Source organism: Malaya genurostris, chromosome 3 (genome assembly GCF_030247185.1).
Source record: "Malaya genurostris strain Urasoe2022 chromosome 3, Malgen_1.1, whole genome shotgun sequence".
Lineage (NCBI taxonomy): Eukaryota > Metazoa > Arthropoda > Insecta > Diptera > Culicidae > Malaya > Malaya genurostris.
Window position 1 is genome coordinate 299,320,458 of NC_080572.1, and position 13,717 is coordinate 299,334,174.

Here is a 13,717-nt window from a genome sequence, read left to right on the forward strand (position 1 = left end):
TGCCCAGATACTCAAATCGCTCAGTAATGCAACTGAAACCGATTAGCAGGTGAGCAGAACTCACTTATAATAAAGAATAAAAATCATGATTGCCAGCCATGCATAAGACCTTTCATTTGAACCTAAGTTTATAAAAATCGGCCAAGCCATCACTGAGAAAACCGGAACCGGAAGCCTGGGACTGGTATAGCCGGAATAAATACGTTTGGTCGTAAACTGACAAAACCTATCGATTGGAACTGATTTCAGCCTTCAAAAACCCAATTTTTTTACGCTACTACCGACCAACAACTGGAGACTGGATTCTCCAGAGTTGCGGTGATCAGCACGACAACGTGAACCAAATGCTTTTTGATTCAAGAGATTATCCTAGTCTTAAGTACTGTTAAGAAATATCCTCGGCATCTTAGAGCAAAAGCAGTATGTCTCATTGAATACATTGTGAAATAAAAAAAATCATTTTTCCGTGTTTTGCATCTCTGTTCTGTCCAACTGCTTAAAAAGTTCAACACTCTTTATCCTCTAATTCCGGAATCAGAAGTAAAATCCAAATGAGATTCAGAAGTTTTGTATAGGACCGTAAGACCACTCATTTGAATCTAATTTTGTAAAAATCAGTCATGCCATCTCTGGGAAAAAAGAGTAAGTAATTTGAAATTGGAATTTTTACTCATCATGTAATTCCGGAACCGGAAGTCGGATCAAGATGAAATTCAGGAATTTTCTATGAAATTATAAAACCTTTCATTAAAATCTAATGTTGAGGAAATCGGTTGAGCCAACTCCGAGAGAAGTTAGTACAAATATTTTCATTTTTTTGCGCATTTTATCCCATAATTCTGGAACCGGAAGTCGGGTTTAAACGATATTCAGTAATTTCGAATGGGACCACAAGACCATTTGAATCTAAGTTTATGAAAATCGGTTCAGCCATCTCCGAGAAAAGTTAGAGCCGAGTCGAATGGTATACTAAATCAAATGATATACGACAGTCGGCTCTCCGGGCATTGATTCAAATGTCGGTTTCAAATATTATTGTATATCCTTTCTATATGAGAAAGGAAAAACCCGTCTTAATCCACCTAGTGGTGTGATAATGTGATAATAGTCTCATTCAAACTTTTGTAAGTTTCTATCCTCGGCCATTAGAATTGCGAGCTTATCAAATAACCCAATAGTAGCTTTCAAACGAGTATAAGTTTTTCGATTCTTTCATCTCCGAGAAATATTTTTGCTTCAAAAAACACTGTGATTTGTCGGTTACGTCACATTTAAGATTACATCTCTCTAACCGGAAATGTTTGCCATAACGCTTCCAAATTTGATTGACATTGTTAGCTTTCAAATAAGTTTGACGATATTTGTTTAGTCATCTTCAAGAAAATTCAGCTGATGAAAAATGTGCGGTTAGTCGGTTACGTCTCTTATAAAAGGTGATTTTTTTGAGGTTAGGATTTTCATGCATTAGTATTTGCTCAGATTTTTTGAGGTTATGATTTTCATGCATTATTATTTGCTCAGTATGCTCTGACATTTCATCATGAAGCCGAACGATCTGCCACAACGTCGAATTTTCAGTGAATGGGCCCTAGAAAAGTTGGCAGAAAATCCGCTTTTTTATCGACAAATTTTGTTCAGCGATGAGGCTCATTTCTGGTTGAATGGCTACGTAAATAAGCAAAATTGCCGCATTTGGAGTGAAGAGCAACCAGAAGCCGTTCAAGAACTGCCCATGCATCCCGAAAAATGCACTGTTTGGTGTGGTTTGTACGCTGGTGGAATCATTGGACCGTATTTTTTCAAAGATGCTGTTGGACGCAACGTTACAGTGAATGGCGATCGCTATCGTTCGATGCTAACAAACTTTTTGTTGCCAAAAATGGAAGAACTGAACTTGGTAGACATGTGGTTTCAACAAGATGGCGCTACATGCCACACAGCTCGCGATTCTATGGCCATTTTGAGGGAAAACTTCGGAGAACAATTCATCTCAAGAAATGGACCGGTAAGTTGGCCACCAAGATCATGCGATTTGACGCCTTAAGACTATTTTTTGTGGGGCTACGTCAAGTCTAAAGTCTACAGAAATAAGCCAGTAACTATTCCAGCTTTGGAAGACAACATTTCCGAAGAAATTCGGGCTATTCCGGCCGAAATGCTCGAAAAAGTTGCCCAAAATTGGACTTTCCGAATGGACCACCTAAGACGCAGCCGCGGTCAACATTTAAATGAAATTATCTTCAAAAAGTAAATGTCATGTACCAATCTAACGTTTAAAATAAAGAACCGATGAGATTTTGCAAATTTTATGCGTTTTATTGTTTAAAAAAGTTCTCAAGCTCTTAAAAAATCACCCGTTACTATTATATCTTCAAAACTGGATGTGACAAACATATGTTTTTCGAACTTCATTCAAAATTCAACAGTAGCTTTCAAAGGAGCCTAGACTCTAAGCAATCGGCTAAGCCATCTCTAAAAAAATGTGCTGTAAAAAACAACGCGTTTTGTCGGTTAAGTCACTTATACCATTATATCTCCTGAACCAGATGTGACAGCCATTTGATTTTCGAACTTGACCAATAGTCCAATAGCAACAGCAGTAGCCGAAAGCCGTTTCACAGAAAGTCATTTCTCTGAAAGGGTAATTTCGCCGAACGTCATTTCGCCGAATGACACTTCGCCGAATGCCACTTCGTCGAAAGCCGAATGTCACTTCATCGAATCCTGCAATTGTCTTAATATTGCTATTGGAAATGATTTAAAATGAACACGAATGAAAAATGATAACGTCCGTTCTATTGACCTATAATTGTACCTCTTAAATAAAGATTGATTCAGAACGGAGTTCCCAAGAAAACTTGTCGACTTTATTAGCTATCAAAGCATTTGCATAGGTGTAACAGTTCGGCTGAAAAGTTCGTATCGTTTAATAGAAACACACATTTTTTTGCCAAAATTCGTTTTTATTATTCAACATAATTGCCATCAGAGGCGATACAGCGATTTTAGCGATCTTCCAACTTTTCGATACCATTTTTGTAGTACGATTTGTCCTTTGCCTCAAAATAGGCCTCAGTTTCAGCGATTACCTCTTCATTGCTTCTAAATTTTTTACCAGCGAGCGTTCTCTTGAGGTCTGAGAACAGGAAAAAGTCACTGGGGGCCAAATCTGGAGAATACGGTGGATGAGGGAGCAATTCGAAGCCCAATTCGTTCAATTTCAGCATGGTTTTCATCGACTTGTGACACGGTGCATTGTCTTGATGAAACAAAACTTTTTTCTTCTTCAAATGAGGCCGTTTTTTTGAAATTTCGTCCTTCAAACGCTCTAATAACGCTATATAATAGTCACTGTTGATGGTTTTTCCCTTTTCAAGGTAGTCGATGAAAATTATACCATGCGAATCCCAAAATACAGACGCCATAACCTTACCAGCCGATTGTTGAGTCTTTCCACGCTTTGGGTTCGGTTCATCGCGTGCAGTCCACTCAGCTGACTGTCGATTGGACTCCGGAGTGAAGTGATGGAACCATGTTTCGTCCATTGTTATATATCGACGAAAAAAATCGGTTTTATTTCGATATAACAGCTCCAAACACTGCTCAGAATCATCAATTCGTTGTTGTTTTTGATCGATTGTGAGCTCAAAAGTAACAAAAGTAGCTTCACTCAAAATGCAATATCTCACAAACTAATAATCAGACAGCTGTCAAATTTATACACGTATCTTTTGAAGGTTGGTACTAACTGAAAATGGTATGGATTTAATTCTAGTGGCGCCCTCTCATAGAAACGATACGAACTTTTCAGCCGATCTGTTATGTGGCAGGAGACATAATAACAAAAAAAAATATAATGTATTCGAAATTACCCTATCGGCGAAATGTTCGGCAAAACGACTTTCAGCTAAATGACTTATTCGTCGAAATTACCTATTCGGCGAAATGGCATTTGGCGAAATGACCTTCGGCGAAAAGGCATTTGGCGAAACGACTTTCATAGCGTACAGAATCATTTCATGGCTAGTACTACGAACCTACTGACACTAAGAGAAATGACCCGCTCCCTTTTTTATTTCCTTATTTTTTCATAAAAGAGATAACTGATTTTCCTTGTCCTGTTTTCTATATTTTCTAGCTCCACGAGAAATGGCGTCGTGGTGCTATGTATAATCGACCCGAGACATTAGATGACAAGTTTCTCATGGAATTTCAGTAAAAGCTAACACAATTTTCAAAATCTCGGCCAACGGATTTGCCGATTTCGAAAATATTTGTTGTTTACTGACAAGTTCAGCAATAAAAACTGTCCCAGAAAGTATGGACGCAAACAAAAACCGCTGCCATTTCGTAATGGTTCAGAATCTGTCAATTTTTATGGCTGCGTCCTGTTGTTTACACTCTTCTCTAACCACTTGTGCAGTTGTTTATTCGTTTTCATTAGTTTGTTTCGAAATGCGTGGACTTTCAGCAGAACAACATCGAAAAATGGTGTACAAATGGTGCACAGAACGCAAACTGTCACTGAGAAAGATGGAAAATATGGAAGAAGTAAGTGAAAAAGACGTGCGAAATTCAATCAGAAAGTTCGGTGAGGATAACACCTTTGAGGATAAACCGAAATCGGGTCGAAAAAAGGTCCTGCTATCCCTCAGTTGGATAAACGTATACTGAAGGTGTTCGAGCAAAAGAAGGAGGTTTCAGTTCGGGATGTGGCCAAAAAAGTGGGCACTTCGAAGTCAAATGTTCTTCGTGCTAAAGAACGTTTGAATCTTCGAACCAATAAGAAGCAACAACCAAACAACAACCAAAACGTAGTCCATAACAAGAAGCATCGATCAGGCCGAGGGTTCGAAAGCTGTACAACACGATTCTTGCTGGAAATTTGAACTGCATAATCATGGATGACGAAACCTACTTGAAACTCGAATACAAATCCTCGCCGGGACCACAATATTATACGGTGCGAGAAGGGCAAGTGTTAAACCAGTCCGAGACATCGGTTGAAGTCGAAAAATTTGGTAAGAAAACTATGGTCTGGCAAGCAATTTGTAGCTGTGGTAAGATTTCGAAACCCTTCATCACCACTGCTTCAATGAACAGCGAAATATACATCAAGGAATGTTTACAAAAACGACTTCTACCCATGATTCGAAGCCACAAGGATCCTGTAGTCTTCTGGTCGGATCTTGCTTCTTGCCACTACTCGAAGTCAACAGTAGAATGGTATACTACCAAAAATGTCACTTTCGTCCCAAAAGACATGAATCCAACAAATTGCCCACAACTTCAACCAATTGAGGAATTTTGGGCATTAACGAAGGCACATGTTAGGAAACATCTCTCGGCAGCCGAAACCATTTAACAGTTCGAAAAAGATTAGTGTCAAAACTTGTCGCCAAGAAGTCTGTCACTCTACCGAGCTCGAGAATCGGTTTTAAATGTTTCTGCTGTTCGGTATTAAGAACCACACATATTTAATAACCTCACATTTAAAAATTGGGGTTTTCATGATTCAACTATCCCGTTCATTGATAAGAATTTCGATTGTCTACATTTAGTTATTTTAGTTACGCATGTAATTGGTTTGTGCAAAATGCACATAATTAGTTTCATTTTCTTTCGCGTTTCGTCTTCGACTCATCAGTGCGTAACTAAGGCAACTAAATGTTCACAATCTGTTGGCGTCCAGCAAGCTCGTTTACGTTCAAGACATCAGAAAAGTCTAAAAGTCGTCACTTAAATAGAGTGAACTTTGCGTCTGCTTAGTGGGTTAAATTAAACCTCCAGATGGGAATGCTACAGCACTGATAAGTCGAAGACGAAGTACGAAAGCATATGAATTTCGATTGTCGCCAGCAAACAACAGTTACTTGGGAAGCTTGCAGGTTGAATTACACTTCATGCTTAAACTTAATCGCTGGTGGTTCAACTTCTATCTATATCGGTCAAACAGTCTCAGCCAACGCTTGATACTGACCGAATAAATTGATATCAATACTTATCACTTGCAATGTCGGTGTTTCGAATTTCCCCGCCGCAGATTGTAATTATGGGGTCTTATTTTTCACCTACTCGACGTTGCTAGCATGTGTGACTTTGTTCAGGCGCAAAAGTCACATTAATTTTTTGCGCTTACAACCGAACCAAACAAAAACTGCCCACGCATGCATAAAAAACAACAACAAACCAAATTACACGGTACCACCCCAAAATCTATCGGGACTTTGACTCTTTCAAGAATCCAGCGCGATAAGCTGCATTCACAATTTTATTCTCGTAATTTATGTACTGCTCTTTAATAATTAAAAAAAACTTATGTTTCTTTCCCTTCCTCGCCGCATCCTGCTTCTATACGAATACTAATTATGCTACTCGCTCAGATGATTAATGGCCAGGCGCATACAGTGGCATTCTAAAGTCACTTAACTCTCCTTATTAATGCATTTCTTTGAATGTATGTGTGCCTTGAACTACCACATCCAGCTTGATGCAACAGCACCCATCGAACAAAATGTGACAACAGCGCAGATCCACCTTTTGAGAACTTGTACTCTCTGATTCTCTTTTTTCTCTCTCTCTCTCTCTCTTTGGAGAAACTTTTAAACATACGGGAGAGAAGAAGAGTCTGACTGTGACAGACGTGACTATCAGTCACAAATCTCTCAATCGAGAATCCGAATCAGAGAGTTATCTTCCATCAGATGGCTCTCAATTTACCTGTGTGCTAAGCTAACCGTACCAATCAGTACCTGTGCACGTCAGTCGAACGCGCCTCGCATCCACCCCCTCGATGGAAACAACAACAACAACAACAACAAACTTACTGTTAAGTTATACGTGGAGCATAAAACTTGAGACGTTTGCCAGTGGAAGTCGTGAAGATTTCTGGCAACTATCACGATGAGCATTCTATTAATATGGGTTTAAATACAAGTCGATAAAACGAAAATTGCTTTATTAACTTTGTAATGAGCATTTCCACGTCAACTTGCGAATCTGTTCGGCACGGCCATCTTAGAATGTTACAAATCTGTGTGCAGGATGGCTAATTTTTTCAAGATTCATTTTTCAAAAAGTTTTTTTTTTTTGGTTTTTCCTACATTCCTAGCTCAAACATTCTCTCCTTGCTAGTACATTTGACGCGTAAATTTGAACTGCTGTGCACCGACTAGTCGAAGCCGAAACATGAAGGAACCCTAGTTACTCATTATTACCCATTTTGTTCCACCTGCTTATTCTTCGAAAACTGAAATAATATTTTGGGTTGGGTGATAAAATGTCAATAGTAAAAAGGAAGAAGAACTAAACATGAGGAAGATGAAAATAAGAAAGGAGACGAATCGGATCTTGCATCTGATTCGGAATCCATTAAAAAATCATACTGAATACCAAATTAAATTCCAGACAAGTTGACTGAGTACTTACGTACTTGAACCGATGAACTGCCGCTCCACGTGCATCCAGTATTTGAAATGCTGAGGTCTTCGATTTGAGTTCGACATACGATCACTGGGTTCGACCGTGAATCGTTAGAACTTAGTGCCTTTGAAGCTGCCTGACAGTCGGAACAAAAATAAATTCGTTTACTACAGATTCTGCCGAAACACACAAAAATCTCACATATCATTACTTAGTGGAAGAATCGAAGAGAGATTCGATTGGTAGGGTGTGGTACTGGATCACGTAAAACTGAACTACTGGATCACGTAAACGTGCAGTCTCAGTTTCTACCGGAAAGTCTTCTGAGTTGTGTTTTCGTCACATCCACAGTAGTTCAGTTGGCAGAAAGATTTCTTCGGATTGAAGAAGGTTGCAAACTTCTGTCTGTCTCTGAGAACTTGTGTCGCCAGTTTGCGTATTTCGATATTTCAGTTTTAGCAGTTATATATTTAGTCAGTATTCTACCTGTAGAAATGTTCTACGTTGAGTGTTTTTCTGTTTCACACAACAAATTAGTTTTCGTAACTATTTCAACTATTATTGTTTCTAAGTTTTTGCTGTGTTTGAACAGAAAAAAGTTGACAAAACTCAAAAATACATAGATATAGATAAACACATGTTTAAATATTTGTGTGACTCAGTCGGTTACAGGTCTTGGTCAAACATCTTTCTGTTTGAAATGCTTATTTACCGAAATTATTCACCATGCTCAGCTCTCGCCTAAAAGCCATATTTGAAACATGTACAGTTTTTGGTTTTACTTCTCCTGCGAAAAAAAAACTTTTAAGATCAAACTTTTTATTTGAGGTAAAACAGTTTATTCACGACTCACAGTCGTGGTTGTGTTAATTGTTTTTGTTAGCATTTGATTCTATAATCGATAGAAAAATTCGTAATTCCTCCCACTCTTACTAAGCGATTTTTCTGTTTGGTACTCACTGTCAAACATTCGACATTTTATATTATGTTGAAGCTTCAAAAGTTTGCAACCGTAGCTTGTCTTAATTAAACTGATCGCGTTGAAACAACATGCTGACTTTATTGAAAGTAGAATAGAAAAAAACATCATACCTACTGCTGGTTTTGATGTTTGATTCTCGGTTGTCAAAATGGCCAGCAAAATTTTGCTTGTGCATCGCGAAGATCCATACTACTCACTCGCAGAATTATCGAAATTGATGAACGTAGACTAATTAACCAATGTTATGAAAGAGTTTGAATATCGTTGAGGGATAGCCAGTTAGTCCAGGTTTGAAGAAAATTGAAAGCCGAATTTCACAAAAACGTCGAAAAGAGTGACCATTTTTTTACGAGTGGAACCCAAACTTTTCCATCCAAGAAATATCGTCTACAACCGTGCATCGAACTAAAAATCTAGCAGGACTGTCGACTTACAAGAATATGTTGACTCTCAATCATAAGCAAGTCAAGTCGGTTATACGCGCAAAAAACTGAAAAAGTTTGATTACAGAGCAACAGTGTGATGAAATATTCATCCAAACTTTCAAATTTTAAACAATATCCTGAACTGCTAGTTTCTTCGGTTACTGAAAGAGAGATGCGACCAGAATCGTCAACCAAAAGTTTGTGTTTCCTTTTTTCTTTTCTCATATAGAAAGGTTATGCAATCACCGTGAAAACCGACTTTTTCGTCGAGGCCCGAATGGTCGAGTGGCATACACAAGTCGACTCAGTTCGTTGAGTACGCAAAATGTCTGTGTGTATGTGTGTGTGTGTAACATTTTTTGCACTCACTTTTCTCGAAGATGGCTGAACCGATTTTCATAAACTTAGATTCAAATGAAAGGTCTTAACCTCACACAAAGTTTCTGAATTTTATTTGAATCCGACTTCCGGTTCCGGAATTACAGGGTAATATGTGCAAAAAAATGAATATAAGTGCACTAACTTTTCTCACAGACGGTTGAACCCATTCTCGCAAACTTAGATTCAAATGAAAGCTATAATTGTCCCATACAAAGTTTCTGAATTTTATTTTGATCCGACTTTCGGTTCCGGAATTACAGGGTGATTAGTGAAGAAATTGTATTTCGAACTACTTTCTCACTTTTCTCAGAGATGGCGTTACAACCTCGAGGTCAAATAAAAGGTATCATAGTTCTAAATAAAACACCCAAATTTCATCCGGATTCGAATTCCGGTTCCGGAATTATAGGATAAAATGTGTTCAAAATTTGATACCTTCATCTCAACAGGCGAAACAAAAACCGTAAAAATAATCTAAACTGGTCTCAAAACTACACGAATCGATAGCCATTATCAGCAGGCAACTAAACAAACCGATTTCGGCTATCCTCGCTCCTGGTCTCCGCTAAATATTGGGACATTTTCATGCGTAAACTTAAGCAAATGCAACCAACTGTTGTCAGTGAGATGCAGTTCAAGGAAAACTGGCGTTCTCTGGCGAGGAAGCTGCACAAAATGTGATGAAAGGAGTCAAACGAAAGACATGGATATTCACATTTCCTAAAAAAGAAGCATGAGTCAATAATTTTTCTGTATTCTGTGTGGATTGGTTTTAAAATAGAGACCTGATTTGAATTTGAATTTAAACTATTTACACTCATTCTTGTTTGGCCAATTTTCGATCGCAACAGCTGTTACTGTTACTGTTCCAAAGCTCTGTAACCTTAAGACGCTATGCACAAGATAATGGTTCTTAAGACCATTAGGACCACCATTTGAAGATTATTTAGCTATGACTAAACTGTCGCAACTTCTCCTTTAGCCACCATACAAAACAACCATATGTTAAAACTGGTCTAATAATAGTTGTATAGATCCAATGAATGTATCTGGGTTTGAGTTCCAAAGATTTTTCAAAAGCTCGTCTGTATTAACCGAATGCCATGCAAGCTCTTTTAATCCTGAAGTCAATGTATGCAGACCAATTCAGTTTTGAATCAAGAATAACTCCGACGTATTTAACTTGATCAACCACAGCAACCTCTGAACAAAATTTCAAGCCGTCGCTAGAAGCGACGATTCAAAACAAGAAAAAAAATCTTTGAAACAGTTTCAATTAGTTTGTTTTTTTTTTTGTACATCAATTCATGGAACTTTCGAAGAACACGCATTCTGATCGAGTGATGTTTTTCAATGAAAACTCGAAGTCGATCGAAATGCCGAATGGAATTTTTTGCATTCCATCGAAAGATTCTGATTCGACCGAAATACAGAACAGGGGTGATCAAAAAGGACTACAGGTAATAATTTCAATTTAAATCAAATAAAAGTGTTCCAAACATACAAATTATTCCAAACAAAATCTGCTAGTATGCAAAGCCCAATCTCCAGAGAGAACGTTGGTCGGTCCAATACTGCTGTTCAGTCATAAACAACAAACATCGAAGACACACATCACAACACGGAATCACACCAGTCAAAGTGGTCGCGGTGTGAAGTAGAGAAGATTCGTGTATCAGAGAAGACAATGACCTACAACGTTTGCTGACCTATTTTACCACCGTTTCCTCGCAATGCCACTATAGCTGGACGCACGGACCGGACTGCGCCGTACGCTTTAACTAATGCGCGCCTGCTCCGGACTGACTGCGCCGGGACGGACAGCGTGGTGGCGCGCGGGCAGTATCTCATGAGAGTATAGATAGCGCGTACGATTGTCGATCTTCTTGTGTGGTTCTGGAAGATGACCGCTGCGCCATCGTCGGTCACTCTGAACGGCCGAACGGGAGGAGATCCGGTTGCCATCACGAATGAGGAAAGACTACGACTGTGGATTGACGAAGTACCGCTGCTGCTGATGACGACCAAGCTGTTGAACATGACCGTCCCCGAGCCGTCCGCGCATCAATTCGGTGTGATGCTAGATTAGTATGATGCGGACTTACGTCAGAAAGAACACCGTAGGAGAGCACTTGTGTGTTTAGACTGACCACGGTTGAAATACTAACCACCTACACTAACATATGTCAAAACAAGCTCAATGGAATTAATGATAATTATGGAAAATTGTTCCATAGTGTTCGTTTAACCAAAATAAAAAACCTGTTTTAATCCACCTAGTGGTGTAATGATGCCTTTCTCATATCAATCAAAATATCATATATAATACTGTGGTATTCTTCAAAATTATTTTTCTTCGATTCTTAAAAGAATAATCGAAATAGATTTGTTTGACCGTCTACTGATAAAAACTATCAATTGGAAAAGATTTGAGGTCCATTTAGAAAACTTTTTACGGTTTTTCGCTCTTTTCAGTGATGGTATAAAATTTTTAACACACTTTACCCTATATTTCCGGATCCGGAAGTCGGATCCTGATGAAATTCAGGAATTACGTATGGGACCACAGGACCTTTCATTTGAACCTAAGTTTGTGAAAATCGGTCGCGCCATCTATGAGAAAAGTTAGAACACATATTTTCATTTTTTTGCACATTTTACCCCATAAAGTTAGGGCAAAAAACGTTACATACACACATACACACACACAAACACACACACAGACATTTTGCGTACTCGACGAACTGAGTCGAATGGTATATGACACTCGGCCCTCCGGGCCTCGGTTCAAACGTCGGTTTTCACAGTGATTGCATAACCTTTCTATATGAGAAAGGCAAAAAAAAATTTTCTTCAATTCTTAAAAGAATAGCCGAAATCGGTTTGTTTGACCGTCTACTGATAAAAACCATCAAATTGGAGAAGATTTGAGGTCGATTTAGAAATTTTTTTAAGGTTTTTCCTCATTTTCAGTGATGGTGTACAATTTTTAATACACTTTACCCGATATTTCCGGATCCGGAAGTCGGATCCGCATGAAATTCAGGAATAACGCATGGGACCACAGGACCTTTCATTTGAACCTAAGTTTGTGAAAATCGGTCGCGCCATCTATGAGAAAAGTTAAAACACATCTTTTCTTTTTTTTTGCACATTTTACCCCATAACTCTCGAACCGGAAGTCGGATCGACATAATATTCAGGAATTTTATATGGGACCCCAAGACCTTTCATTTGAATCTAAGTTTGTGAAAATCGGTTCAGCCATCTCTGAGAAAAGTTAGTGCACCTATTTTCACTATTTTTTGCACATTTTACCACATAATTCCGGAACCGGAAGTCGGATCCAAATAATATTCAGGAATTTTATATGGGACCCCAAGACCTTTCATTTGAATCTAAGTTTGTGAAAATCGGTTCAGCCATCTCTGAGAAAAGTTAGTGCACCTATTTTCACTATTTTTTGCACATTTTACCACATAATTCCGGAACCGGAAGTCGGATCCAAATAATATTCAGGAATTTTGTATGGGACCACAAGACCTTTCATTTGAATCTAAGTTTGTGAAAATCGGTTCAGCCATCTCCGAGAAAAGTTAGTGCAAAAAAACGTTACATACACACACACACACATACACACACACAGACATTTTGCGTACTCGACGAACTGAGTCGAATGATATATGACACTCGGCCCTCCGGGCCTCGGTTCAAAAGTCGGTTTTCACAGTGATTGCATAACCTTTCTATATGAGAAAGGCAAAAATATAAAAAACAGAGATGTCTATAATCATGATTGAACAGTTTCTTTAAATATTTTTCTATTGGGAAGCAGTTACATTTCGGCTTCGCATCGCCAGTGCTTAGCATTTCAACTTGAAATGCTAATTCAACCTGTTGCGTTTTCAATGCATCGCAGTAATCATTGGCAGTAGTAGCTCGATTTGAACCAAAGCTGCAGACGTAAAAGTCTGCTTGCGAATAACAGTTACATATCGGTAAGAATTGTTAATGTTGTGATACACCCAAAGTTCCATTTAGGTGCACTTTTACTTAAATCTTTTTACGAACCAAATCCCAAATAACGAAAACCTTTTCTACGAATCTACTTCATACAAAGAGGTTGTTCGCATAAAATGAATACGATTTCCGGGTGACTCCGAAATCGTTCCGAAATCCGGTTTATTGATATTCCTTGAATACCCTTACTGTATGGGTATTTTCGGAACGGATTTGATTGATAGTAACCGAAAAAGGTGTTTGGAAATCGCCATAAAGAATTTCGAAATGACCTCAAACATAATTTTCCAAATAGCTACTATTCTAAACCGAATTCCGAAAATATCCATATTGTAAGGGTATTCAATAAACCGGAAGTTGCCATCTTGGATTTTAGAACGACTGTTAACAATGTTTTCCAGTTCCAACTCATTAAATCCATTCCGAAAATATAATAAAATACATTTTAAAACATTCACTGCACAAACTTTTTTACGAAATTAGTTCC